This window comes from Rattus norvegicus, chromosome 3, assembly GCF_036323735.1.
Source record: "Rattus norvegicus strain BN/NHsdMcwi chromosome 3, GRCr8, whole genome shotgun sequence".
NCBI classification, from domain to species: Eukaryota; Metazoa; Chordata; class Mammalia; order Rodentia; family Muridae; genus Rattus; species Rattus norvegicus.
In genome coordinates this window covers 101,575,093-101,600,453 of record NC_086021.1, presented here as the reverse complement: position 1 = coordinate 101,600,453, position 25,361 = coordinate 101,575,093, and the positions used below count along the sequence as shown (strand labels likewise).

The window sequence follows — 25,361 nt, the reverse complement described above, 5'->3', positions numbered from 1 at the left end:
TTCTAAGCCCCTTTCAAAGATGTACCTTCCACACCCTGTTCCCTTACTGCCAGTTCTGGGGAAATTACATTTGACAGCAGTGCTAATTGTGAATTTACTCAGTCATTCTTCACAGACAGTTTTAAAGAGGGAAGTGATAAAGTGGATGTATTACATTAAAAGTAAAACGACATTAAAAATTCAAAATACCAGGCCCATGAGCAAGTATTTCAGGCAATTGAGCTAACCAGCTAGAATACCTGATAAGACAACTTGTCTCATCACACATTCCTTACACCTTAAAGCAGCAGAAGATATGAAACTAGGGAAAAATCAACAAGAAAGTAGAAGAAATATTTGTATAAAGTTAACAAGTTTCCAGAGCCATCATTTTTTCCCAACTCTTTAGGGGTAGTATTTTATGTAGCATCTGTAACAAATACTTGCCTATCCATACTATAATACTGATATATTAATATATTACTAGCAGCAGATTCTAGCATTGTGTGCCACACTCTATCATTTAGTTATGTGTGCTAATGAGAACTTGTGAGGTGGATTTATAAGGTAAATTCCTATAATCTTTAAAAATAGGAATAAATGTTGAGGCATTATTCAGATCACCTTTCCAGTTGCTCTCTTGTTTCTCTTTCCCTTTTAGTTAAAAATGCATGCCAATACTCAACCTCACTGCTGCATGCCTTGGTGAGCAAACGTGAGGAGTATTATATCAAAGACGCTGATCCTAAGAAAAAAGTGTCTCAGTTCTGTGGCCTATGGGGAATGTAATGTAAACAACCAACGTATAGAGGGTACCACATAGGAGGCCACAGAAAAATCTATAATTACCAAGAAAGTCTTAAAAAAAGCCAATTTTTAAGGCTCCTAAGGAGAAAGATAAGCAAACATCTTACAAAGAAATTGAACTCATGAACTTCATGACCCAGGCAATAGCTACCAAGGTACTTCTCTAGATATTTAATAAGGAAAGCTCAGACATTAATGGATGCATCTCTGAAAGGCTTCTCTGATGGTCTTTAATCAATATAGCTATCCATCTCTTTCTGTGGGTTTAACAGCCAATATGGGATTGAACCAAATGAAGAGAGATCAAATATTGCAAAAAAATAACATGTAGATTTTTTTCATGTCATCATTCTCTAATATATGATATATCTATAGGTATAGATTTCACATTGCAGTAGACATTACAATTAATATGATAATTTAAAATATGTGATGATATATAGGTTACGTGCAAAACTAAACCATTTTATAGAAAATGATCTGTGTATCTTCGGAATTTGCTTCCAAAGAGAGTCTGGGAACCAGTCCTTCGTAGGTACTAAGGTTCAGCCTTGCTTTGCTGCCCATGTCTGAATGAGGCAGATCTTTCTGGAAGTTTACCCTGGAGGAAATTCTATGGGGCGTGGAAAATGAAAATCAAATGGCTCTGCATATTGTGCGCACAAGATAGGCTCAGGAGTCTGGTCAGAGATCATCTGACATGTAATCAGCTCATTTTCATCTTCTACTTATGAAGAATGATTATGGGAGACACAGACATTTTTCTCAGGGAAAGACAATTGAGGCATCTGTGCTACTTCAAAGTCAGGTAAGCAGCTGAACTGTCACTTAGACCTGCTGGGAGAGGGAAAATCAGTTTTTTCCAATAGAATGACCATGAATATCAAACATACCAAAACAGGACTTATGTTTAAGAGTAGTCAACATATAATAGACTCCACGGTCATTTTGTATACTTTAATTCGGTTACAGTTTGGTGGTTTGTTCATTTTTTTTGAATGTGGTTTTATTTTGTTTTCTTGGTTTGCGAAGGTTTTATTGTATTGTGTTTTTGTTAGAAAGAACTTCAGCTAGGTAAGTAAGGAAGGGGAGAGGATCTGGGAGGACTTGGGGGAGGGAAAGAAAATGATGAGAATATATTTAAATTTAAAGGTAGTTTTAAATAATAAACATATCCTTAGAGCCAGCAGAAAAATGTAAACAGATAACTTCAGGAGGTAGGAAGTAGGGGGACCCTCTAGAATGTACTGGAGATCTGGGAGTTGAGAATCTTTCAGGACTCAGAGGGAAGGACCTTAAATGAAATGCCCTATAGTGGGGAGAGAAAACTTGTAGAGTCCAGCTCCAGTGGAGGGACAGGACATCAAGTGGAAGGATGGGGTTGCCATCCCACAGTCAAAAGTTCTAACCCAGAATTGTTCCTGTCTGAGGGAACTGCAGGGACAAAAATGGAGACGAGTCTGAGGGGAAGGAGGTTCAGTGACAGGCCCAAATGGGGATCCAGCTCAAGAGGAGGCCTGGGTCCCTGACACTGTTACTGTTGCTGTGGTGTACTTGCAGACAAGAGCCTAGCATGGCTGCCTTCTGAGAGGCCCAACAATCAGGTGAAAGACTAAGATCCAGATGCTTACACCCAGCCAATGGACAGAAGCTGGAACCCCTGAGGTTGAATTGCAGGAAAAGCTGGACAAGGCTGCAGAGGAGGGAGGCCCCATGGCAAGACCGGCAGTCTCAATGGATCTGGACCCCTGAGGGCTCTCAGACACCAAACCACCAACTAGGCAGCATACACTAGCTGGTATGAGGCCCCCCCACTCTGACACATATAGAGCAGAAGACTGCCTGGTCTGGCTTCTTGAGAGAAGGTGCACCTAACTCTTGGAGACTTGAGACTCCAGGGAGAGGGAGGCCTGGTGGAGTTGGAGTGGGGAATGGGAACATCCTCTTGGAGAGAGAAGGGGGAGGAGCTGTCGGAGTGGGAGTAGTCAGGGGTTAGCCCTGGAGGGGGATGGAATCTGAACTGTAAAAAAGGATTAAAGAATAAAAATAAATAAACTTAAAAGGAAAAAATATAACGTATTTTTTAAATGTCTCATTTGCTCAAGAGCATGCCAACTAGCATTGAGGCCAAGTCACTACCTTCTGAAAAGCTCTGGTTTTCATAGCTCTGAAAAACTTGTTTCCACCATTCCTTTATGATTTCACTAATTCTCCCTCTTAGTGAAACAAAGTACTTTTTTTTATTTCTTTTTTTTATTTCTTTTTATTTTATTTTTATTTTTTTTTCAAAAAACTTATTTTTTTTTATTAACTTGAGTATTTCTTATATACATTTCGAGTGTTATTCCCTTTCCCGGTTTCCGGGCAAACATCCCCCTCCCTCCTCCCCTTCCTTATGGGTGTTCCCCTCCCAACCCTCCCCGCATTGCCGCCCTCCCCCCATAGACTAGTTCACTGGGGGTTCAGTCTTAGCAGGACCCAGGGCTTCCCCTTCCACTGGTGCTCTTACTAGGATATTCATTGCTACCTATGGGGTCAGAGTCCAGGGTCAGTCCATGTATAGTCTTTAGGTAGTGGCTTAGTCCCTGGAAGCTCTGGTTGCTTGGCATTGTTGTACTTTTGGGGTCTCGAGCCCCTTCAAGCTCTTCCAGTTCTTTCTCTGATTCCTTCAATAGGGGACCTATTCTCAGTTCAGTGGTTTGCTGCTGGCATTCGCCTCTGTATTTGCTGTATTCTGGCTGTGTCTCTCAGGAGCGATCTATATCCGGCTCCTGTCGGTCTGCACTTCTTTGCTTCATCCATCTTGTCTAATTGGGTGGCTGTATATGTATGGGCCACATGTGGGGCAGGCTCTGACTGGGTGTTCCTTCAGTCTCTGTTTTAATCTTTGCCTCTCCCTTCCCCGCCAAGGGTATTCTTTTTCCTCATTTAAAGAAGGAGTGAAGCATTCACATTTTGATCATCCGTCTTGAGTTTCGTTTGTTCTAGGGATCTAGGGTAATTCAAGCATTTGGGCTAATAGCCACTTATCAATGAGTGCATACCATGTATGTCTTTCTGTGATTGGGTTAGCTCACTCAGGATGATATTTTCCAGTTCCAACCATTTGCCTACGAATTTCATAAACTCATTGTTTTTGATAGCTGAGTAATATTCCATTGTGTAGATGTACCACATTTTCTGTATCCATTCCTCTGTTGAAGGGCATCTGGGTTCTTTCCAGCTTCTGGCTATTATAAATAAGGCTGCGATGAACATAGTGGAGCACGTGTCTCTTTTATATGTTGAGGCATCTTTTGGGTATATGCCCAAGAGAGGTATAGCTGGATCCTCAGGCAGTTCAATGTCCAATTTTCTGAGGAACCTCCAGACTGATTTCCTGAATGGTTTTACCAGTCTGCAATCCCACCAACAATGGAGGAGTGTTCCTCTTTCTCCACATCCTCGCCAGCATCTGCTGTCACCTGAGTTTTTGATCTTAGCCATTCTCACTGGTGTGAGGTGAAATCTCAGGGTTGTTTTGATTTGCATTTCCCTTATGACTAAAGATGTTGAACATTTCTTTAGGTGTTTCTCAGCCATTCGGCATTCCTCAGCTGTGAATTTTGTTTAGCTCTGAACCCCATTTTTTAATAGGGTTATTTGTTTCCCTGCGGTCTAACTTCTTGAGTTCTTTGTATATTTTGGATATAAGGCCTCTATCTGTTGTAGGATTGGTAAAGATCTTTTCCCAATCTGTTGGTTGCCGTTTTGTCCTAACCACAGTGTCCTTTGCCTTACAGAAGCTTTGCAGTTTTATGAGATCCCATTTGTCGATTCTTGATCTTAGAGCATAAGCCATTGGTGTTTTGTTCAGGAAATTTTTTCCAGTGCCTATGTGTTCCAGATGCTTCCCTAGTTTTTCTTCTATTAGTTTGAGTGTGTCTGGTTTGATGTGGAGGTCCTTGATCCACTTGGACTTAAGCTTTGTACAGGGTGATAAGCATGGATCGATCTGCATTCTTCTACATGTTGCCCTCCAGTTGAACCAGCACCATTTGCTGAAAATGCTATCTTTTTTCCATTGGATGGTTTTGGCTCCTTTGTCAAAAATCAAGTGACCATAGGTGTGTGGGTTCATTTCTGGGTCTTCAATTCTATTCCATTGGTCTATCTATCCCTGAACTCAAGCAGTATTACAGAGCAATAGTGATAAAAACTGCATGGTATTGGTACGGAGAAACAAAGTACTTGAGTCACAGATATTTCATTAAGAGAAAATGCTCTCTGTTTTTCAAAAGACAATTTTTAAAATTACCCTTACAGATTTATTTCATAGGCTTTTATATATCTTCAAAATCAATGCAGTTGTGAGTGAAACAAGTGAGCCCATTTAGCATGGTCACTAGAATCACATAAATGGCATTATTATGCCTGTTAAACTCTACAGGATGAATTAATGCCTTTAAACTGTTTATAAAGAATGTCTTTTAATGTGGAGATAAAATCCCTACATTGTAAATCAAGATGTAAGATTTAAGAACACCTTTGGTGGTTATACCACAACTTTGTTTTGTTTGTTGAATTTATATTTGATATACAAACTAATTAAAGAAAGATGTCTTAGTCCAGACTGACCAGTTACTAGAACTGATTTGAAATGAGTTCCATTTCTCAGATCTCTGTTCCCCATCCATAGCTTATGTTTATAAGCCAAGCCCAAACTCAGACAAATGGCCAAAATTCACAGTTTATAAGATGTGCAATTCTTCTCATTGTATATGACACAAACATACCTTACACTGTATCTCTGTTCATGACTTTGCTGTCCTCATTTCTAGCATAGTGCTTCGTGGATATTGATGCTTTCACTCTAATTTTCAAATTAGATAAATTAGATACTAAACCAGTAATTCTTTCGTTAGTAAGCAAATCAAATTCTGAATTGAATTCCTCAACATTTCAACAGAGGTTTCTTAGAATTCTTTATAAAAGATAATTGAATTCCTCAGCTTTTACAGCACAAAGTGATGCACATGTATAAAGCACCGCCCCTTATTCTGACTGTCTATAATTCACTTGCATACACATGTTTGCATGAATGTGTGCATACACACACGCACACACATGCACACACACACACACGCACACACATGCATGCACGAGCACATGCACGCACGCGCACATGCGCGCGTGCGCACACACATACACAGTTTTCATTACAAAACCATTGGTTAGTGGTACACATACATCACAGGCGGGGCTCTTTCCTAAGACTATTCTCATAAATCTACCTTATGAGTTAAAAGCAACAAAATATAGTTCATGCGATTACATCTAATGTATATTTAGATGGAAGGTGAAAGGAGGTCTACTTCTCTGAATATTAAAAGACAAAATTTAGATTCAGGTTTAGAGTTTCTCTTTGTGTAACCTTGAGATATACATTCAGTAGTGTTGGCCAAAACTGATCTACCATTTTCAGTAAGCACTGAAATTGTCAGCCAGATTGCTTTAAGGTGAGGGAAAGAGGCAATGAGATGGCAGTTTCTACAGTTCTGACTACCTTTCCTTTGTAACTCTTCAAATATTCTGAAATCCAAGGGCTTTGCTCAGCACACAGTTACTCTGCTTTACTATTTTCTGTGAAAAGTACAAAAACGTGACAGTGGATAAAATGACTCTCTACATAAACACAACTCATCTTTCAAATGAAATATAAGCATTTGAACAGATACACACAATTTAGAATTTTGAAGGATTTTAAAATTGAGAACTTTAAAATTCCTTTCCATAAGGCTCAGGTTTGTGGCCTTCGGCTTGAAGGTAGCCCATAGGTATTCAGTTGGCCTGTGTACGTTTGAATGATTACACTTTTTAGTAGGAAGTCTTGGTTCCTACCTTTCCCTGAAAAACTCTTTACAGTATAATACCAATAGGCCCCATCTCTGATAGATGAAAATGTCCAAGTCTTACCAACAGTTTTCTCCTCTCTTGCAGGCACAGGCTACAGCAAGAGTGATCTGTTTTCCTAAATTTTCTTCTCTGCCCCTTTTGATTTTAACCCCACAAGCTTGGAGATGATAGCTTGCTGTTCCTCAGAAACTCCACAATAACACTTTAAAATTAAGTTCTTGAGATAATTCTAGGTCGACAACTAAAAATTGCAACCTGGACTTAATTAATAACTTCAATATATTTATTATATATGTAGGGCAAAAGGAGAGGATCTGTGGAAAATATCTAGATCTATTCCTGTTTAGAGAAAGTCATTAGTGGGTTAAGGAATGTAAAACATAAATAGAAAATTCAAAGTCAAAACATACCAACTCAGTCAGAGGTATTTAGAAGGAATCAGTAGCTTCTCAGGGGTGTGGGTGGGACCTGCTCCTTTTGAAAATGGTTGAGTCAGGATTTTTTGGAGCTTTCCTAAGTTCCATTTGGTGGAAAGCAGACCCTTAAGATGAGAAAAGATCAATGATCATTTTACAATCAAATCCACTATAAGTGCCATAGGAACCTGTAAATATAACACAGAGTAGAACAAAAGGGATTCTTACTGCCTAGCTCTGGTAAAACTGAAGGCAAAGCAGAGAAACTCAGACTTTCTCCATGTCCAGTCCTTTCTACTTTGATTCAGTCAGATGATCTAGTCTGGTGTCAGTTGATTCAAAGTCAAACCAATTACAAATTTGAATTATACTGCCGAAATCTTCCACTTTTGCCACGATGTTTAGCTGAATCATTGAAGCAATCACCATTACATACCATTCCCATGCATCCTCAAGAGAGGACCGTATGAGGTAAGTGTCCTAAGGACCAGATACTTTTAATCCTCTCTTAGAACTCTTAGTCCATAATGATCAGCATTTGTGTCAGGTTGTTTCCTTGGTAAAATATTTCTAACACACAGTCAAGGAATCATTCCTGTTCATGTTGTCTCATACTGCTGTGCACTCATTTCGATTAAAGCATACCAAAGGCGGGAGTAGAGATTTTGTTTGATTTTTTAAAATACTTTTAGAATAATTTCTATTATTGACTAACAGCATTCAAAACTTGATTATTTTACTTAGTAAGTTTAGAAATGAACCAAACATTGAAAGCTCTAAAAACCCTAAGTACCTGACCTTTAAATGAAGAATTGGTACATAAGAACTCAGGGTCTGGAACCAGATTGTCTACATTTCATCAATCTGCGACTAATTACTGCTTGTCTATCTCATTCAGGATAGGAAAGTTTGTGTACTGGTGATAAACAAATCTTTTGGTGACTATAAATAATAAAGATTTTTAGAATCCACTATATCTATTTGTAACAAAATTTCCAAGTGCTATGCTTATTATCTTTTATGTTATCTTCAGTACAGAACTCAGGCTGATGGGTGACCCTTTCTAAAATATTCAACTCACTATAAAGAAGCTCTACCAGGTCTTAAAGCAACTAAATATGTGGTTCATTACTTACCATATATTATTATTTTTTCCTTTGGCACTTATGACTGAACCAAGACATTAAAAATTCTACCAGGTGAAAAAAAGCTAAAAACCATTAGAAGACTGTTGACATGTTCATGTATCATAGTAACTCATATCAAATTATAATAAAGAACCATTGTAACAAAAGCATGATGGCACCAGCCCAAACCCAGCCCCACAGACCACTGAAATGGGGGATCTATAGACACAAATATAGCTATGGCCACATGATATTTGAAAAAAGTGTCAAAATTACACTAGGGAAAATATAGTCCCTTCAATTATGGTGTTGGGAAATTGCTAGTCTACCTATAAAAAAATAAAATAATATCTATTGCTAACATTTTTCTAGAATGAGATAATTTCAAAGGAACATTCTAAGGAACTCGTGAGACAGACAGAATAGAAAAGCAGTCCTGATTTCAGAGTTTTGCTACAGTCAATCTAAATTTTATGAATGCATAGCACTGATTTACAATTCATATGTAAAAGAAGTCAGATATAAAATAACATATAGTGTGCTTCCATTTATATGAAAGTGGGAGAAATAAACACATCTATCTAGACAGACTATAGAATTATGATGTCTGAAGGTTAAAAGGAAGAATAAAAAACGGTCTGAGGATAGGCAAAAGATTTGCTCTGCTCTCATTAAATTATTCTAAAATTAGAGTGTAGTAATGGTTGTGTAATTCTTTAAATATACTAAAAACAAGTGGATGAATGTTATAGTAATTTAAATTATATTTCAATGGTGTTTAAAAAAGAAAGATCATTTACTACATATTAATGACACATCATTAAAAGACTATTTAGAGCAAAAAGAACAAGACATAAATAAACAAATAAGAAAATCCAATCTAAGGTTTTATCAAAAATCATCAATTAAATTCTGAGCCTGAGGTTCAGGCACACTCTATCTAATTTGAATTGGTTCTGCTATTTCAAGTCTTTAGTTAAGGTTACTTGAGAAGAGAATCTAAAATCACAAAAGGAAATCAATACAGCAGTTGGCCAAGGCCAGGTTCAATAGCACTGCGTACATTTGAGTGCAGTGAGGGAAAACAGCATTCATTAGTCATATAATAACTACAAGGTCTCCCGTTTATCTCAGAAATTCCTCCAAGGAACACAACCATTTCCTACCTATTATTTCCCATTGATTTTGTCTACCTGCCAAAAGGCAGTGCAGGAAGAGCTAAAGAAGCTGGGGCCATGGAGAGCAAGCAGTAGGGAGCCTCACACCCTCCCCATACTAGGGCACATGCTGATAACTAGTTTTCAAAATTAGCTCACATCTGTGAGTGCTCAGTTCTCTGGAATAACCATCAGGTAAAATCCAGAACTCACTTTATTGCCTAATTTTTGTGTTCAAGGAATCTGCCTGGCAAATTTTTAAGTTGAGATGAGAAATTATAATATTTTCATATAAGATTCTGTGCCATCGTTCTTGTTATTATTATTATCTACATGTATACTGATGTCATTACAATCCTAGCTCACTGCTTTTCACGGTGAATGGGTATGCTGTTTATCATATTTCCATCATCAGGAAACCCAGGGGACCTCTTGACAACAAGAACTAGTTACTTTTAATATTTGGAAACACTTCACACACATGGTATTTGCTGATTCCTAATCTCTGTTCAAATGTCTTACATATTTTATCTCATATACAATGTCTGTAACAATCCCGAGGGGAACATACATTCATTGTCTTCTTTTACAATTAAGAAGCTAGAAAATCTAACACAGGAGACTGTGCACAGTTACACAGTTACAGAATGACAGAGGGATCATGAACTGAGGTGGTCTGGTTTTTAAGCGCTTACTGATAACCACAGTTTAAGCTGCTCCTTTAGGAGAGAATTGTTTTTTTCAAAGGCAAACGTGTTGACTTGCTCTTGTGCTGTTCACAGACACTACTTATATACAAAGTGCAGTTGGAGAAGGGTTTCTGATGATTACTATTTTAAAGTACTATTTGTTTTTGTTCCACACATCTCAAGTATCATCAACCTAGATTGCTTCACGCATAATATTTAACAAGTTTTCTCAATAATAACTGAATTCTTGATGATAGTAAGGACTTAACCTTTGATCATACATGCATTTATTTTGTGTTTTCTGATGTCATAGAAGACATAGGAAGAATATGAATTGAACAGACATGGTCTCTGCTCTCATATTATTTTATTCTGAGAGTTTCTCGGTCTCAGGTTCTATGGACATTTGGGTCAGAAACCTCTGTTGTAGGAAATGTTCAATCTAATGCAGATTAATTAGCATCCCTTCCATTATAAAACTGGAAATAGCTCTGATCATTGCTAAGTGTTAGCTGAGGAGGCAAAACCACCAAAAGAAATTCGTGTGAAGCAGCGAAGTGTGAACTTCAGGGTTCTTTGGAAAGTCAGTTGTGTTGGATGGTGTTTTGCTGGGGCAAACGCATGGAGGAGTGTTTTCTTGAAGTGAACACAGATGAAGGGCTAAGGCAGACTCATAAAAGAAACGTTTGGTCGAAGCAGACACAGGTGAAAAGATGTTCTGCTAAAGTAAGCACATGAAAGGACACGGGAAGGATCTTCCCGCATTATTGGTCTGCCTTACATTACACATTTGAGCTCCATTTGCTGGGACTTCATAGTGAGAAAAACACATCAAAAAAACTTTTGGTGGTGTGCTGCAGTTTCTTGCCTCTTCCTCTAACTCAGGCTGATTGGCAGAGTGATGTCAGCTAACAGATGCTCATGCTGAGGCAAGACCTATGGAGGATGGTGAAGATTGATAGGAATATAAAAAGAACTCTATGGACAGTGACAGAGACTGAGCATGACTCGCATGTAGAGCTAGCTGTGCAAAGCTTGTTGGTCTTGTGTCTTTGCTGATCTTCTCTTTGCTGAGAGAGGCACAGCTGAGAACTCCGGGCTTCCCTCCTGATTCCTCCTGCTGACTCACACCAAGGCTGAGGCCTCCTTGTCTCTGCTAGATAGTGCCACTGCTGGTGATTTGTGCTGCTATCCTGACTCTACCAAACTGGAATGCTAGAATATTTGCAAGTGGATTGAGCTGGCTGCCGCTGCTGACCCTTGTGAACTGAACTGCTGATTTCTTGACAACTCAGGTAGTATTTGCTCCAAAGAATCATTTCTAAACAGTTCCACTTCCACCGTATCGTTTCTTTTCTACTACCTATTGGGTGATGGGATAGAAGGGAGGTTAAAGCATTTAAGAACCATCATTTAAAAATAGGCTTTGAAAAAATTAAAGTTACAAAGCAGATTAAAAATAAATGAAGCACTAAACCAATAAATGAGAAAAACTATCAGATGGTGAAGAATATTCAGCAAAGTAGTAAAATATAATTATATTTTAAAATATAATAACTGTGACTACTGTAGGTTGGCGAGTGAGAACAGTCTCTGGGAAGAGCTTGCATTTAACTGAGCTCTGAATATCAAGGATGAAGGTTATAGGAAAGAGATTTCCAAGCATGGGCTGAACCCAACACAAAGATCTTGAGAAAATTGCAGTTTCAATTTGTGCCAAGGTCAGAGAAAAAAAAGGGGACCATGTACTAAACTGAGAGAAAAACACATCCCAACAGTCCCCTTTCACATAGCACTACATTCCTGAGATCTCTGTCTTCATTTCCAATACTACATTTTCATGCTTCTAATACTTTTGCTTTGAGAGTAAATTTCAGAGACCATGAAGAAAGTATGGTCTTAATATTGAAACCAAACATTAACTCCCCTTATTATTCCCTGAAGAAGAGGTCCTAGCATTCTCAGATTTTTGGTTTCCCATGTGTGCACAGTCCCTTTTCCATTCAAATGCTATTTGTAGTACTCTGTAGCTACACATGTACACATGTAGCATTTGCCTGGAGTAAGGTTGGCTTCTTAGTTTTCTTAGAACCAAAAGCCTTCTATAATAGGGAACACATCTTAGTTTTGGAATGGCTTATTCTCTGTTCCTTTACTGCTATCTTCTCTTGGGAACAATTTACTTACCCCTGCCAAAATAAAAGAAAACTAAACAAAAATAACAATAATAATGATAATAATAATAATAAATAATATTTTTCAGACCATTTCTTAAAACTTAATATTTTCTCAATGAATATCACTTGATCAGTAAATAGCTGAATGTGAACTGAATTAGATAACACTACAAATATTCTTATAACTCTAACAGAGTGACCAGCCAACAGAAAATAAAGTCTCTATTATTATGCTCACTATTCTGATTTTGTTATTATAGATACATATGGGAAGGAAAAGTTGAAAAAATATAAACTGAATTTCTGGAAGAAAGTCATAGGATGGGAGTATTATGTTCTTTTTCTTAGTGGGTTGGTTACTGGATACTTGATAGTACAACCTAATATGAGCCATCTTCTACTCAACCTGTTGTAGGAATGAACTAGAATAGTTCTGTTCTACTTGAGTTTATTATACTCATGCAAATAAACTGAGAAAGAATGATTTCCTTAAGAAGATAACTTAGTAACTGTTACTTGGTTTGATCCAACTACATAAATACTGCATTGTTACTTATATTCTTTAAATTATTTCTTTCATTTTTTCAGGTAATAATATAATTACATCATTTACCCACTTCCCTTCCTCCTTCTGAACTTTTCTACGTACTCTTTCTTGAGACAGACACCATTGCAGAAAACCACAACCAACCAAAATATATAGACATGAAACCAAGTTCAAAGGATGTGTATACACTACAAAACACCCACCTAAAATTCTAATATCATTCCAGAATAGGGAGCAGAAACATTGTAAGAGCCAGAGGGTCAAAGAGTTTACAGTGATATTGTGTCTCCTAGGACTATCAGAGTCTATACCAATTAAGTCTCACCAACATGCCTGCCTACAAATGATTTGAACAAAGACAATAATAGACATGCTAACATGGACAAGGGAAAGCCAAGAGACATTCAAACTACACAGAGAACTACCAGGAAATAAGAAGGCCAAGAATGTTTGAAGTCATCTCCACCAGGGAAGAACACATCAATTGGTACTTATTATTTTAATTATACTTAATAATTTTAGAATGGCAAGAAAACTCATGTAAAAGGAAAATGTAGTTAAAATTAATATTGAAAATTTTATGGAGTAAGTATGAATAATAATATTTTCATGCATATATGTCAAAACTCAGGTGTATTGCCAAACTATTACTTGAACCTTTTTATGTAGATTTGAATGTAATGAATTTATCATCTATCCTTCCAGAATATTACTATCAAATATTAATTATATTATTCCACAATTGTCTGCATACACAGATACACGTTTACAAATATATTCTTGTGTAATGCTTTCAACATGGAATGTTCTAGGGCTCTCAATAACTCTGTGTTAATAGACATTTCCTTGGGCCTATGGAGCTTGCAGGAGAGAATGTTTTCTCCTTCTGATTGTCCACTGGGGGAAGGGAGGAAATGGGGGCTCATGGACAGAAAACCGGGAAGGGGAATAACCTTTGAAATGTAAAGAAATATATAATAAAACATAAAAAAATTTCCAATTCTCAACCAATAAATTTGAGCTAGGAAATGACTCCAATATTCCAATAGAGAATACATCACCCAGCCCCAGCTTAAGAAGAAAACGAAACCCCCACTATTGTGATTGGTTTTGGCGTGATGCTCACATGGCTCCTTTCAGTTCATGAGTTCAAACAGAGTACATAGCAGGAGTGCAGGAGAACAATCCCCCCCGCTTTAATTAGACTTCTGCCATCACTGGAGCCTGAAAATGAAATAACTCAGAGGGTAGATTTGCTGAGAGTACTGATAGTCTTTGAGCTCTTTATATCTGTAGCTGGGTAAATTTGAACTGTGTACTCCTAAATTACAGAACCGAATGAATTCTTATTCCTCCTTTACCTGATTTGAGAAGCTTTTAATCACACAGCTGAAGTGATGTTAATTATAACATCTACAAAACAGGGTAGCCAAACTTGAGTTTTATGTCCCAGACTCTCTGCTGGAAAAGAAATTCATTTTTAGCATATATCAATAGGAATAAAAAGAGAGCACAGTAAGACCTGGGCCAGGCAGGAACTCATGGCCCATCAGATCTAATCACGCCACCTGTCTTCTGTTGGAAAGCTTTCCTTCTGTACATTTCAAACACCCACTGCTTTTATAGTTTTTAAACACCAAGCAAGATGACTCCTTAAGATCTACAAGCAAATCAAAACTATAAAATTTTCATGATCACTGTTCAGCAAAGAAAATCTTACACTTGGATTATACAAGTGTTCTTGCATAGTAGTTAGATTTGGAAGGGAGATTTGTAGTCCAATATTCTAAAAAGTTATTTTCTTATCTGTTCTCATTAATCTTAATTATTACCTTACATGTAAAACAATAGCTGTGTTAATATGGGTCATGTCCTGTCAAAGCACAGGCTACCCCAGCCTGTTAAAGTGGTATTTCCCAGTTGTAGCACAATGATAATTTCTCATCATTTTGGTTTGGCTTAATTTAGGAAAGCCTTTCTCAAACACATAGCAAATTTTATATCACTTAAAGGCATCAAGGGAGCATCATGGGACTCTAGAGCAAAAAGAAAAGAAAAGAAAAGAAAAAAGTTAAGGAAATCTCATGTATTCAAGAGACATATTGAAAAAGCAGACTTTTTGTATTTACATTTTTGAAGGAACAACTTATATTGTCTTTAAAACCTTGTTATGTCCTTAATCTCTCTAGCCTTTCACACTCATAACAATTTATCTGAACCTCTCTTATGAAATTTATCATTTGCTGCTTTTATTATCTTTACATGTGGACAAGTCTTATCATTTTTACAAGAGCTTGGGCTCCTTGAGGGAAGGAATTTTGTTTATCCCTGAATCTCAGGCATGACATTGCACAGTGGTTTGTAGTACTGGGTGTCCCTTAAATATTAGAGCAGGAAAAATGCCTTTAAAAATATGTTTTTACAATCAGGGCAAACCTATATGGAAACAGAAAGATTTGTCTCCTATAAAAAGAGATTGGATTAAAATAACACTGTAAGAGTTGATAAATTCTGAACTCAAACTTCAGAAATGTGCTTTTTGTATAAGTTAAAAAAAAATCATTCCTATGGATTAACCCATTTATTACTTTAAAAAACTATAAGACACTTTCCAAAGATTAATAACAGAAGTAAAATTACTTCTATAGAAGTAAAGTTCTATGAAGAGATGGGAATTCTCTCTATTTTCCTCAGATCTTAGTATTTTATGTACTCATTGACTTCATGGAATTTTGTTATTTTTCTTTTATTCATCTTATTCAGTTGGGATATAAGGCAAAGGTGTCAAAGATAGGAATAGAATTTTTTTCTGATAAAAGTGTCTTTAATGCTAGCACCTGTTAAGATGGTTTTGAAAGACCCCCTCCAGAAAGGAGGGGCCCAAGGCCCTCAACTATAGAAGTAAAAAGTAAGTTTTTAGATACAGACTCAGAACTAAAATAAGCCTGGGAAAGTTCAGATGTGTCCAAGCTTTGTGGGACAAGCTGACCCATCATTTAGACGAAACAGACCATAAAAGAAAACAAAATGCAGAAACCAGACTAAATTATGGGCATTGCTCCATGGGCCACCTGGCAGGAAAAAGAAACTGTCCCTGACCCCCCCAGAAGCCCTGACCACCATGTACTTTTTGCTAACTCACTGTTATGACTATAGCCAAAATAGGTAACATACACATATGCCTCATTTACTCCACCAATCACATCCCTGTAACCATGCATCTGCTTCTGTAAGCCTGCTTCTGCTCCCCAATGCCCTATAAAAACCCATCCCTGGTTCTGCTAGGTGTGCCAGTCTTCCGAATTGACTGGGACGCCCACAGATACCTGTGTATCCTGATCAATAAAAATCCTCTTGCAGATTACAGCCTGTGGACTCGGACTGGTCATTGGGCTCGAGGATCTCCCTCCTGAGGGAAGATTCTCTCTGAGAGTCTTACAGTTTCTTTAAAAGGGGTTTTATGTATGTACTTGGTAGGTAAAGGAAATGAGAGAGGCAGACAGCAGAAAGGTATTGGTCCATCCTGGAAAAACTTTCTGGAGTGAGATCAAAAGATATCCTCTGACAAAACAGGTATTTCTGATAGAGGAATAGCCAAATGTACATTTTCTTTGTTTCTAAAATGTGTAAATACTTCAATGTTTTTGTTATTTTCAATGTCCACATTTTACTTCTTGAAAATACGGTATTGTTAATTTTTCATTTTAGTTTATCCCACTTAGAAACTCTTCCATGTATCTTGCATAGAATTATTAAAATAAAGTAGAAAACAAGAGTCTAATAATGATAATTGGCAATAGAGTCACTGAAAGTAGGCAATTACTAATCATCTGTCATAAAGACCATTTGATGTGTTCCCATTCATAAAAGTATGATGATAAAATTACATGTTTCTCTGATAAAATATAAACAAGACATAAACTATGTTTATAATTATCCACATAAAATCTTTAATTCTATGGATATCATATAGATATATTGAAATCATTGTACTTAGTAGCAAAGAACAAGAGACTTACTTCTTCCACTACTCTGTGCAGGTGCTATCTCTTTTCACAATTCAGTTATACAAATAAGTATTTGAAGTTTTTGTTATTGCTTCTTATAAAAGTACATTTTTCAAGGCTTCATCTAGTCTTGAATTCTTACCTTGTTTGATTTTTCTAACCTCTTCTCTCTAAACAAGGATTCTAGATAGGATTTATTTAGGCCTGTAGAGCCAAGGTGGGAGCTCTGCTCCTTAGCGTCATTTTATTGAGCATTATTTGTTTCATGGCCTTGTCATAGGACCATGAAAAAAGAGGCATGGGACCTTGGGAAGTAAAAGGAGAATTTTGCTAAATAAAAGAAAACTTTTTTTTAGCAACTGATGGGGGACAAAAAAAGAGGGTCTTCCAAGAAGGAAAGAGTTTCTGTGCTTCTTATATGTTGCAGAACAAAGAAAGTAGTTTCAATTGGTGGGAGAGAGCCTTCACTACTCTTGACAAGACCTCAAATAGGTCTTGGCTCTTTATCCTGTTTCCTTTCTCATCCTCACAATAAATTGAGTGGGCAAGACTAGTCTCCTTAAATAACTTAAATAATTCTAGGGTTTTTATTACTAGAGGCTTGCAGTTGGGATCCCCTTGTCTGATTCTAGACCCTTAGAAATCCTTGCCAGGATGCTACTACAAATACTCCCACTGGAAGCTCCTATAGGACACTGTCACCAGTGTCCTCACAGGGTACCCCTGGATAATGATACCTTTGTCACCTCTAGGGCACATTCCTGTGATTAGTTGTAGCCCCTTGTCTTTCTCTCATTTGAAGAGTCTATCTCCTTTCTCTATCCATTTTCCCATAAAAATATCCAGAAGTAGCTCTTTAATCGTGTTAAGTTTTCTGTTCATCAGATGAAACAGTTGGCCCTAGTGACACTCTTATTTCTCTCTCTTTTTTTAAATTAGATATTTATTTACATTTCAAATGCTATCCCCCTTTCCAGTTTGCCTTCTTGGAACCCTCTATCCAATCTCCCCTCCCCCTGCTTCTATGAGTGTGCTCACCATCCACCCACTCCCACCTCCCCACTATGGCATTCCCCTACACTGGGGCATGGAACCTTCACACAACCAACAGTCACTCTTCCCATTCATTCCCAACAAGGCCATCTTCTGCTACGTGTGAAGCTAGAGCCATGGATCCCTCCATGTGTACTCATTGGTTAGTGGTTTAGTCCCTTGGAGCTCTGGGAAGTCTCGTTGGTTGATGTTGTTGTTCTTCCTATGAGGTTGCAAACCCCTTCAGCTCCTTCAGTCCTTTAACTCCTCCATTAGGGTCTCCATGCTCAGCCCAATGGTTGGCTGCAAGCATCCACCTCTGTATTTGTCAGGCTCAGGTAGAGCCTCTCAGGAGACAGCTATATCAGGCTCCTGTCAGCAAGCACTTCTTGGCATCTGCAATATTGTCTGGGCTTGGTGTCTGTGTATGGGATGGATCCCCAGGTGCGGCAGTCTTTTCCTTCAGTCTCTGTTCCCCACTTTGTCCTAGTGACACTCTTAGACTCCTCCACGTGACCCTCTTACAGGTTTTCTTTGTTTCTTGAGTATAATTCTCAATATTAGAGTAATCTTTCTGCTTTGGGTATCCTGGGTAACTCCTCCAAAGCTTTGGAAAGACTCATTGTATTCGACGGGCAGCCCTTTTAGGAACTGTTACCTCTTCCTACTTTGATTTGGTGACTCTCTCTGAAGGAAGATGGTCATGGACTCAAAGAGTGAGAGTATATGGTAAGCAAGAGCCATAGAGGAGATGAAGCAGGTTCTTCTGGCTTAGTACATTACAGCAATTTTTATTCCGTGTTTTATATTATCTCAATTACTTCTGTGCATTAAATTAAGCTAGGAAGAGATTGACATTAGCTAGTATGTCCTCACTGTGTGGACAAGAAAGTTCAAGAGGATAAAATTATCAAGAGAGATGGGAAAGCCCACATTGTTTAATATTTTAAAACTTCCCCCCAAAATAGGGAAAAAATGTCTGTGAGATTATATGGAAGAAAATTAGCATAAAGTTGAAGTTTGAGGAAGAAATTAGCATAAATTAGAATAAAGTCCTCTGATTTTGCTGATCTCTTTGCCTCCAAGCAATTCTATAGAACTGAATTAGAAATCTCTTTCAAAATTTGAAACTTGCAACAAAGCCTTTTTTTATTACACATTTCTCTACAGACTTTGAGGTATACCCTGAATTATCTCTAGGGAGAAATCTTTGTTTTTCTGAATAGAATTTTTTCATCTACAAAATATACTCAGTACCAATAAGTGGTCATTCAGACTTTGCGCTTTGTTGTCTAAGTCATATATCTAAAATTCACTTAAATTTTTAAAATAAATAATTTCTTTCCAATCCTATGGAATATATCCAGTGCCCTTTTTTCCAATAAAGTGGAAGCTAGAAGTGTGAGAAGGTGGGTGAGAGAGCATTTTTTTTAGAGGAAAAGGGAAAGGGGATGCAATGGGGGGGAACTTCATGGAAGGACAACAAAAAAGGGGGATAACATTTGAAATGTAATCAAATAAAATTATTAATTAAAAGTTTTCATTAAGGAATTGCCACTAAAGGCAGAATACTTGTATATGAGTTTCTCGTATTATGCAATACAGGAATTTCTTATACATTACATCATCTTTTACCTTCTTCCTTACAAGAATCAAAATTTGTTTTCATATGGAAGGACTATGAATGGTAAACTCGAAATGTGTAAATTAATGAAGACTCCATTTTAATTCGAAGTATTTCAAATAGTTCAGGGCACACAAGTCTCCCGAGTGCTATAAAAAGGTCGATGTGTACTGCTTCTGAGCTGCTGACATACATCAGCAATGCTTATGTCCTGGTTGTTTTCTGCTTTTGTGTGGACTCTTACAAAGTAGGATTAAGGAACATGTATCCTCTTTAACCCACATTATGGGATCACAGAAATATGATTCTGACTCTGCCACTCACATGTATGTACTGGGATGGTTTGTATATGCTCAGCCCAGGGAGTAGTACTATTAGAGGGTGTGGCCATGTTGGAGTAGGTGTGGCCTTGGAGTAGCTATGTCACTGTAACTGTAGGCTTTAAGACCCTAAGACTCTTATCCTAGCTGCCTGGAAGCCAGCATTCTGCTAGCAGCCTTCAGATGAAGATGGAGACCTCTCAGCTCCTCCTGCACCATGCCAGAATAGATGCTGTCATGTTCCTGTCTTGATAATAATGGACTGACCCTCTGAACCTGTAAGCAAGCCCCAGTTAAATGTTGTCCTTATAAGAGTTGCCTTAATCATGGTCCGTTCACAGTAGTAGAATCCAAACTAAGACAGTACCTATATGATCTTGTGGATTCTACTAAAGGAGACGCATATTTGTATCCATAAGGCCAGTGATATTACAGTAGAGGAAACATTCTATTTGTTGCAAATAGGAATAGCAGAGCTTCCAACATCTAGACCTAATTATTGAGAGGATGCAGCAGGGAAGGCTGCCTTTTTCCTTTTAGGAGTCCCATTAAATGGTATTACGCATTGTTTCTAATTGGGTGGCTCAAGATTGTTTTCACTGATTCCTAGAGAAACATAATTTATAAGTAACCTTTCCAAAATTCTTCTACTGATCAAACTAAGTGCTTGCAATGCTAGACAATTATACTTACTTGATAACAAAACAATTTTTGTGTAATATTACATTTATATACAAGATGAATTAATTTCCTTCATCCTTATTAACATGTTAATATTGTTACCAAGACTCAAAATATTCATTGCTAAGTATTTTTCCATACCCCAAGGGACATGGTGACCCAATTTTACTGTGTTAATAATTTTTTACACGCATATATTTTAGCATTTTTAATTTTTATCAGTAAAAATATGTATATATATATATATGTGTGTGTGTGTGTGTAGCTTTATTATAATAATATTCTGTGTTAACGTCACTTGGTCTGCCTGATATAATTACCCTAAGCACAAGGGCATTCGTTCTGTGAACAATCACTGAGTACTTGGTATAATGAGTACCAGCAAGGAAAGGTACGAAATTAATAATAGCTGATAGGTACACTTTTCCAGGAGCTGTCACAACCACAGCTCCCACCGAATGAGACTGTATCCAAACTGGAAAGTTTTTCATTAAACTATCATCAACTTCTATTCACTTCACAATTCAATGCCCTTCCCTTAGAATTATTCATTCCTAAGGCTATCAAAGAAAAATACTTATTTTGTTCCTGTAGGCCTTATTGATAGTAATGAGAAATGGTTCAAATATTTCAAAATGATATTATATTTCTCTTGTGGACCATAATAACAACCAAAAAGTCCTTTTCGGGGGTAAATAATCAGATAAATCAGTTCTGTATCTTTACCTGTGACTGTGTGTCTTTCAAGAACCCAAGAGTCAGCCAAAAACCCATCCTCCTTCCATTGTAACAAAAACCTGCTTTGCAGTATCAATAACTAATTACATCAAAGTTCTGCCTCAGCAGCATAGATTGATAGTTTCATTATACCATTTAATTAGACTTGTTTTTAATTTATCAGGAAGAAATGGTGTAATTGGTGAAAGAACAGCTGTTTCAGGTCATAGGGACAGAATATGATCGAGTAACAGAAGATGGCGAACTTCTTCAGAAGAGCCAACTTGCACTCGTATCTTCAGAAAGGCATTCAGTAGATGAAAGTCAGCCAGCCATCTGTTCCGTTTCATCAAACCAACCCGGCTGAATGTTATCATGTTAACCTGTGCAGGACACATATGGAAGAAGAAAAGCAGCCCAGAGCCAGACTCCTTTCTTACTCAGTCCAGTCGTTTCCCCACATCGTGGCATCATGCAAGGGATAAAAATTAGGTCTTCATTGCTGGAATTTATTTCCCTTATGGATAGGCCATACTAACTTTTATGTGTTTCATAAATTTGTAGCAAGCATTACTATTTACTAAAGAGATCATAGGAGTTATACTCTTAGCATATCAGGCCTAACATTGAGCTGACTTATTTTTATGGATGGACCACTGTTGAATTATTTAAGGTTCTCCAGAAATATAGACCAAACATGTGCACGTGTGCATACGTGCACACACATACACACACACACACACACACACACACACACACTTGAGTCTACCAGCTGGCCTCTGTAGTTCATAGTCAGGACTACAACAATATTATTAAAGAACTAGATCATTCAGTCCAGGGGAACGACAGATTTGAAAACTGAAGAGTGCTTGTTGATGCTTCTCCTGAAGATGATCTCAAGCGAATTTCTCCTCTGTGTCTTTCTGTCAGACATCTCCTGTCCTCTGCAACATTTCTGTCAGATGTCTTCTGCTTTCTGCAATGTTGGTGGGCTTTCTCCTTCTCCAATTGAAAGGTAAAAGTTTAAAATTGCCCCCTAGACAAAAGTTGAAGCCAAAAGAAAGAAAAATAGTTGGGCCCTGGAACTCCCTGTTCCAGGAACTAGCTGATCACAGAAAGAGTAATTGCACCAGCTGGTTCAGCCACTTTCTTCCAGGAACTAACCATAATAGCAGCTGATCATAATAGCAGGAACTGGTTAACCATAAAGTTAGATTAAAATCTTAAAGAATCTCGACCAAAGCGCACTGACTTCTGTCGTCCCTATCAATAAACCTGTGTGAATGCAGTAAGGATGGTCTCTCGTGAGTTCTTGGGGGGTCGTGTCATCCCGAGATTTGAGTGAGGGTCTCCCCGCTCCGGGAGTCCTTGGTCATGCAAAGGAGTCCTTGGACCATACTAAATCAAAGCTGGTGCAATTACTTTTTCTGTGATCAACTAGTTCCTGGAACAGGCAGTTCCAGGGCCCGACTATTTTTCTTTCTTTTTGTTTCCACTTTTGTCTAGGGGGCAATTTTAAACTTTTACCTTTCACAATCACGTTGGGCACCAGACATAAATGTATCTTTTATTTGTCATATGTAATTGCCATTTAGAGGCTTACTGCTTAATAGCACCCTGTCTAGTTCTTTCTTTACTCTGTTGGCTTTATTTTCTCAGATGAACAGATTAGGTGAGAATCATATCCAAGCTTTATGATACATGGCTTGGGCTGAGCCAAGAATATTTCTATCTTGTTCTAACGCTCCCTAAAAGCTTCTAATCTCAGTACAATCTTCTGGCCTCCATCTACTAACTTAGGCCTAGAATGGTTCTGCCTCTAAGACTTATTACTAAATAAACTCACCTTTTTTTTTTTCTTCGAACTCAGGCTGGGTGATTCAACTCACCTGTTCTGGCTGAAACTGACAGATTCAACTGGTTCTCCAAGCTGACTGATTCAAACTGGCTTCTCTAGGTTTCTGACTGAATTACTCTGCCTGGACTCAAACTAATTCTAGAAATATGTTCTAATCTTCTGGTTCTTCACATTCTCTTGCTTGTTCTGTCTTCACCTGTATATAGTTTGTTATTTCTGCAACCTGTCTCTGTAAAACTGTCCCAGTAAAACTCACACACACACACACACACACACACACACACACACACACACACGAACATACACACCACCACCACCACCACCACCACCACCACCACCACTCTTCTCTCCCTCCACAGCTCCTAGCCCCTAAACTTTCTTACCTGTGCTGTTCTCATGAGAGTTGAGCATATACTATCTTTGACTCATTCTGTCAATTTTTACTCTGATTTGACACTTTGTCCCACAATTAGATATCACTTTCAAACATGGTTGCATCCTTTTACAAATCAACTTGACTTTGGTTCTTTGGTATTGAAAGTGTGACTAAGGGTGTGTCTATATTCCAGCCAGAGGGATTAAGGTGTGTACTAAAGGTATTTTTTTTCCAGCTGGATCACAAAGACCTAGAAGGTGTTTGGATGTGATTCCTTGCCAGAGTAGCCATGCTGTCGGATTAAAATTCCTCTACAGCTGGTAAACTTACAGTTTTGTCACACATTTGCCAACAGAACCAATGACTGTAGTAAAGTTGGATGCCAAGGAAAGCAAGCATGAGCAGGATTCCCATAAACATTCTCTGTGTACCTGTCACCATATGTCCACCATAACCTAAGGACAATTACTTCTAATTTACTTCTGTCCTCAAAGAGGCTCCTACTTTCTAAGTCATATTCAAGTTCTTCTTTGGGCAATCTCCTATTTTAACTGTTAGTAACAAAGAGGTGTTTTACTTTACGTTATTTGAACACTTTCACAGGTAGACATGAAGACTCCCAGCATTCACTAAACTGACACAACACATTCCAGTAGACTATAAATGTACAAAAGAAGTCTCAGATCTTCAATGGAGTCCAGATTTATAGACAGATTCTTTAAGTGATTTTTTTTAGGGAGTAGAAATAAAGCTGATTTCACTTTGGATAAGAGGAAAACACAGCACAAGATACACAGAAAGATAAAAGAGGTGCAGACATTTAAAATGCAACTTGGAATTATCATATCTCTAAGACCATCCACGGGTCACAAGAGACAAGAATTTCACCTGATCTTGGTGAACGAAGAGTCTTGCATTTAACACACCTCAATATAATTCATCTGTGTTCTAAGTCTGGGCTCTAAAGGATAAACTAAAGACAAGTAGAGACTGGATGATAGATCAGCCAGTAAGGTTCATCGTGCCAATATGAGGATGTAAGTTTAGATTGCCATAACTCATATAAAGACTAGGCATAACATCACACACCTGTACCTCTGGCATTGAATGATGGGAGAGAGGCAAAGCAGGAAAGAGGTGGGTGCCAAGCAGTATACTCAAATTATCAAGCTCCAGGTACAGTGAGAGACTGCCAAAATTCCATGGAGAGGATAGTGGAAGATAATAAGTACTCACTGGTCTACACACAGGCAAGTGCACACCTACTCCAAACTTGAGCACAAAGCATACAACACACACACACACACACACACACACACACACACACACACAGGTGCTTACACACAGACTAATCCTCTAGAAACACTCCATAAAACACATGTCTTTCTATTTAATTTACTTCCTTTTTGATTAATATGATTCAGAATAAGTTTGGTTATTTTTTTATTTCCTTTCTCTTTTATTGGAATATATTTTTTCATCCAATATACCCTGATTACTATTTCACCTCCCTCTATTCCTCTTAGTTCTCTTTACTTCCCTTCTCTTCTGGAGTCGCCCCCGTTCTGTCTCTTCTTTGAAAACAAACAAGCACCTTGGGAAATATTAAAATAAAATATAATAAGATAAACACCAAACAGCAGAAAAGAAAAAAAAAACCAAATAAACAGAAAAGACACATTCATTTACATACTCGGGAATTCCATAAAAACCGCAAAAGTGGAGCTATAATATATATGCAAAGGCCCTGTAGGGTAAAAACAAATAAATATTAAAATAAAAAAATAAGTTAAATTTAAGGGGTGGAGGAAACCAACATGACGTTATGAGACAAGGGACTTCCAAAAATGCCATTGAATTTGTCATCTATGTTGCTTATGCAGCCTACCATTAAGAGTAGTTTGTTTCCCCAGTGAGACTCCTTTAGGGAAGTCTAAGTTTTCATTTGCAAG

The 25,361-nt window shown here is 37.7% G+C and overlaps 1 long non-coding RNA gene across 3 annotated transcripts in view; it reads right to left on the bottom strand.

Annotated features, from left to right (window-relative positions):
* LOC102549766 (uncharacterized) overlaps positions 1 to 25,361 on the bottom strand; it is a 126,465-nt gene that overhangs the window by 7,230 nt on the left and 93,874 nt on the right. For all 3 annotated transcript variants that reach the window (XR_010065270.1, XR_001837462.3, XR_352459.5), the window contains 2 exons: positions 7,092 to 7,222; positions 5,562 to 5,638 (listed from right to left, as the gene is read on the bottom strand). This is a non-coding gene — a long non-coding RNA (uncharacterized LOC102549766). The remainder of the gene's footprint in view (positions 1 to 5,561; positions 5,639 to 7,091; positions 7,223 to 25,361) is intronic.